Raw genomic sequence first — 6,000 nt, 5'->3', positions numbered from 1 at the left:
AGATTAAAAACTAAGCAATAGAGAACTTCTTCACACAAGTAGTTCCAGGCCTGCATAACTTGCTGGTTCCTATATTATTGGTAGGTCAGTAGTTGAGATGGTAGAACAGATTAACCCAGAATGGCATGTGGACTGTTCTGACATCCCTGGAAATCAAAATGGAGGAAATTTGTTCTAAAATAAAGAAAATGGATGATCACTTAGAAAAAGTGAAGGCCATGCTTGATAATATACCACTCTGACCAGAAAGTGACTTAGCAGGCTTGCTAGCATATCACTGCCTGACATATCTGGAAACTCATGAACTCCCTCCCAGTAAATAGAGAACATTCTTGATTCCCTTTAAATAATTAATACTGCTGTATATTCCATTAGTGCAGAAAAGTGCCAATCAGGATTGGGACCCAGTGAACATACACATACGGAAAGACAGCTAGAAAAGAAAGTGGGGGAGACAAAGTGGGATACAAAGCCAGGTGAGCCAAGTGATTGGGGCAATCGTTGACACGTTTCATTAGTTCCATGTATTTTGGTATTTTTCTTTTTTTGGTTGTTAAATATACGTTGTCTCCAGCTACTTAGCTAAGTAGCCATTGCTATTGCCTGTATATAGCTAGTTAGTTAGTTTAGTTAGTTAGTTAGTTAGTTTATAGGTAAGGTACCAGTAGAAGATTATGTGCATAGTTCCCAGGTTTTGTAGGACCAATACAACTTATTGAGCACTATCATTGTCTTCTTCTGGCAGGCTGTGGGGTCCTGGGCATGTCAAAGTCCAAGGAGATCAGAATCCAACAGCACAACGTTCCCCTCCCTCCCCCCACAGTAGCAGCTCCTACTGCCTCTTATCCTGGCTTTGTTGCCTCAATTGCTAAATTTATTGTTAAAGAAAATCCCATTGACTCTGAAAGGGCATCTTGAAGTGTTATGAAGAGAAATATTAAGGACAATCAGGTGGGAAGTGTGATCCTGATCGCCACTTCTGACCAATAGGCCACAAGGATCAAATGCACACAGGCCAATTGATTAAAGCAACGTTTTCCCACAGGCACCTTGCCAAGAGAGAGGAACTTGCTGTTTAGAGAAATAATTTGATGATAAAGGTCTCAAGGCATTTATCCCAGGAACGGCAAAATTGGGAATTGGCACAAACAGAAGCACTGATTCTCCTGGGTCACACTCCTGGGAGCAACATAAAGAAGAACAAGCTGGCTGGACTTTCAGACACTAAAGATAATGGCAACATTTAGTTTGAAGTGTTGCCATAGGTCTTATCTAATGACACCAACCTTTTTCTTTCTGATCGTGCTACAGTGGTCTCGGACAGTTATATATCAAAGTAATCTTATGTGTAGTATTTGACATGGTTTGAATAACTCTCACGCTCAAATTGAACAAAGCTATGGCTCTGTTTCTGTTATATACCGTGGCCTTCTTACAGGTCAATACTGTATTGGTAGAAGCTGTGTGAAAATGAAATAAAAAAATTGGTTCTTTCTTTATTTAAATGTGATTTGGGAAATCTGCAGCAGCTTGACGAAAAGGCTAACCCTTCTCTAACCCAGCATCACTGATGTTTGGGCCTGGACTCTCCGGTTTGCATGAGGCACAAATCCTGGCTGCACGTGGCCAGAGGAGAATCTGACTTGCACAAAGGAACTCTTCAGAGGCCTAAGTCTGATAAAGGTAGCAGAAGTGGCTCCTGTACCATCTGCCCTAGCTTCAGGGCAGGTGGTTTGAGGATGTGGCAGAGCTATGCTAATTCTCCACTGGAATTATATCCTAATTAGATCCATGACATAAGTTAGGGCAGTACCCAAATGCTCTTACTAATGTTGGGACAAGGTGAAACAGGAATGAGGAGCTCCAACTGTCTTGGCAAGCACCCCAATCCATTGCTGTGAGCGGAGCTCTAGTGTTAGGCAGAATTGAGCCCCTGGAATTTTTAATTCCTTTTGTCTTTTAGGAAGGGATTTTTCTTTGTTATAGGAGCTCAGTGTTATTGAATTGGATTCACCCTATAGGGCAGGAAACTCTACAGGAGAGCTGAAATGTTAAAGGTTGTGGTTTGTACATGGCTCCTGTTCATCTCACATGCAGAACAGGACAGTATTGGTATTGACACTTTCTGGGCTCTTGCCGTATTGAGGGAGAGGTTCTGGAGTTAATTTGCTGACAGAGTGAGGCCCTGGACCTTCTTCTTTGTAGTCTAGTTGGTGCCAGTAAAGTCTGTGACTGCAGAAGGGAGGCTGGCTTTCTGAAAAGTTAAGGTTCCTTGTGTTACAGAGAGGCATGGTCAGATGGTTTGAGGTACTAACAAGGAACAAGTGCCTGATTCCTAATCCTGGGTTTAATGCCTGTCTCAAAGGGGGATTAATGAATAGGAACATAGGATCAAACCTGCGGTCTTGTCTCAGATATTGGCAAGTATCAGATACTTCAGGGGAAGATGCACATAACTCTGTAGTAGACAGTTATGAAATAACCTACTCACAGGGAAAGTTTCTATCCTAACCTTGATTGCTTAGAGGTTGGCCTATGCCTGGGAGCATGAAAACCTATATCCTTTTGAAAGCTTATTTATTTTTGTTTGGTTTTTAATTCTTGCGGTTATAGCTCTGGCTGTGTTATCCATCTAAATGTCCAGTTGTCATAGGGCTGCCCCAGCTGGAGCTCTCTCTCACTGAAAGCCATGCCATGACAGGTGAGCCTACCTCAGTTTCCTCTTCCCAAGTCCCCAGTAACGCCATTTGAGGCTCTGTAGGTTAAATAACAACCCTCCTTGGGGGAGATTTATTACAAAAACATTGTGCAAATAGCCTAAAACACATAGTCTTTGTATTACCCTAGTGCAAGCAGGCATTAAAATCCAAAGGTATCACATCACTCAATGCCCCATGTACCACACACCAGTGCCTTTTGCCACACCCAGTCTCTTTGTGAGTCCCTCTGCCAGCTCAGCCTCCGACCAGCTGGAGTGTAATCCCACTCTTCATAAGAACTATAAGAATGGCCATACAAGGTCAGATCAATGGTCCATCTAGCCCAGTATCCCGTCTTCTCACAGTGACTAATGCCAGGTACTTCAGAGGGAATGAACAGAATAGGGCAATTATCAAGTAATCCATCTCCTCTTGTCCACTCCCAACTTCAGGCAACAGAGGGTAGGGACACTCAGAGCATGATGTTCCATCCCTGGCCATTTTGGCTAATAGTCATTGATGGATCTATCCTCTATGAATTTATCTATTTCTTTTTTGACTCTTGTTATCATTTAGCTTTCACAATATCCCCTGGCAATGAGTTCCACAGGTTGACTGTGCATTGTGTGAAGAAATACTTCCTTTTGTTTGTTTTATACCCACTGCCTATTAATTTCACTGGGTAACCCCTGATTCTTGTGCTATATGAAGGAGTAAATAACATCTCTATATTTACGTTCTCCATACCAGTTAAGATTTTATAGACCTCTATCATATCCCCTCTTAGTCATCTGTTTTGCAAGCTGAAAAATCCCAGTCTTTTTAATCTTTCCTCCTATGGAAGCTGTTCCATACTCTTAATCATTTTTGTTGCCCTTCTCTGTACCTTTTCCAATTCTAATATGTCTTCCCAGTGGGAACCACCACAGCCTCTCTGCTGGGAAATTATCTTTGAGTGTCCCTCATTCCCCTGACTCTCTTGCTCTTCCCCTGGGTCCAGTTCTCTGGCCCTGGAGATGTCAGTGGGTAACCTCCCCCACTGCCCTTTCAGTCAGCCAGCAGTCACCCCTCTGCTGCTCTCTTGCCTTAAGCCCTCTTCAGTCTTTGCTCTGTGGCTTTGGGATGCCAACCAGCTCTCTGCTACTCTCTTGCTTTCATCCTTCTGCCAGCAACCCTTCACCAGCTGAGTCAATCTGTGCTCAATGGCAGCTCCTACTCACCTCTCTGACCTCTAGGGGCCAGGTGCACTCTTAACCCCAACTGGAGTGAAATGATGAGGCCTGGGTACAGTGGCCCTGCTCCCACTCACAGGGCCTGTGTCACCCTGTGACCAATCCTCTTTGGGATCTTGCTTTCTTTGAATAAATCTATATGAAGTGCAGCTAGATATTGAGGCAGGTAACTGCTACACCTGTTTTCCAAACCTAACTGCCTAATTGTGTAGGCAGATGTGGGATTTGCACATATAATCTGAATAGATACTTTTAAAATTGGCACATTGCAGATCAATCACTTGCCAGTTTAATTTGTATTTGTTTATTTTTAAATATACACTGTTTTGGAATTTCAGCAGGGAGAGAGAGAAAAGCATCTAAAATCCAATAATTTAGCTTTCTGCTATTTGGCTTGTCATTTTCTAAAATAGTTGAACCATAATTTAAATTTTCAGAAAGAATTTGCATCTGAGCTAAGTAGCCATTGTTAAAATTCAGCCTGGAGGAACTTTTTATGGCCAAATTATAAATCGGTGGAAAATAGATTTTCTAATGAAAATGCTGATTCAGCCTTCAGGGATGCTAGTGCTACTGTACTTTGATTTTCCATATAATAACATAATGAACCATAGATGCCAAGTTTCTTAAAGCATTTATTGAAGGAACATTTTATACTATGGACATCCTAGGATTTATTATCATCACTGAGCTGAAAGTGACTTTGATAAAGCTTTGACTAAAGACTTTTCTACTGTAGGTAGCAGAAACTCACAGCTATAGTCCACAAAAACCATTAGTTCTAGAGCTGTGAAGTTCAGATCCAGACCTGAAGTTGGCCCAGCTGTAGGGGAGTTTGGATGAGGGCCCCTCTCTAATTAATTCCAAATTTGTCCAATGAAACCTGGGCCACCTGCTTTTTCATTTTGTTCAATTGCCTCTCTAGGGTGTAACATTGCATTTGTTGTCTGTATAAACAATGCAGTCTCTATACCCATACAAATGTTAGTCTCTTTGTTGAGATTAGTAACAAGGATGCCAGTCATGGTGGTGGCTTCATGATTAGATACGCCCTCTAGGAATTAGGACAGAAGTCATCAACTGGTCTCACATAGGCCACCATACAGTCATCAGATGGCAATAACAGTTAGTTACTACCTTCCTCAGCTTTCTTCGAATTAGTAACTGAGAGATGAAAGTCTCCATATCTTATATCAATCCCGTTAGCCATTCAGTCTCCCATCAGATAGCATATTACCTGTGCAACTTATTGAAATAAATTACTCCTGGGGGAATTCTGTGCCACTGTGCATGTGCAGAATTCATGTCCCCTGCAGAGTCTTTGCTTTCCCACAGAAAAATAACTTCTGACAGAGAAGCAAAGGAAGCTGCATGCCCCTCCCCAGCAGTGTGGGTGTGTCATTTTGTGTTCCCAGAGCAGCCAGCAGAGAGGTAAATGACCATGGGTCTGGGGATGCTCTGGCCAGTGGCTCCTACCCTGTGCCAGGCTCAGCTGCTAGTCCTGGCTGGGCTGGAGATGGGTGAGGATGAAGGCATGATCGGACTGGGTCAGACTCACCCCCAGAAACTAAACTTCCCCTGGCTGCAGGAATTTCTGATTCTCCCCTGCTTCCTGCCCCCCATCGCTCCTCAGCCATAGGGGGAAGGGTCACTGTCTGGGGAGTGCTCCCCAGTTCACCCAACCCCTGTGGATCCAGAGCCCCCCTGCACCTGGACCATCCCAAAGCCCCACCTTCCCTGCATCTGGACCCCCCAGTGATCCCCTCCGCCCTGCATCCAGACCACCAGCCCTGCACCCAGACCATTTCTCACTGAGCCCCTGCATTCAGCCCTCCACCTGGATGAGCCCCCCCCCCCCCCCCCCCCCCCGCAGCTGGACCACCCTGATGAGCCCCCTGAACTCAGATCCCCATCCTACTGAGACCCAGCCAGCTTCACCCGGACCCTCACCCCACCAAGCCACACTCTTCTAGCACCCAGACCCCCTGTCGAGCCCCCCACACCCAGACCACCCCTGATGAGCCCCATGCCCCACACCAGACCCCTCACTGAGCCTCAACCACCTTCAC

This window comes from Emys orbicularis, chromosome 9 (assembly GCF_028017835.1).
Source record: "Emys orbicularis isolate rEmyOrb1 chromosome 9, rEmyOrb1.hap1, whole genome shotgun sequence".
NCBI classification, from domain to species: domain Eukaryota; kingdom Metazoa; phylum Chordata; order Testudines; family Emydidae; genus Emys; species Emys orbicularis.
This window is presented reverse-complemented; position numbering follows the sequence as displayed.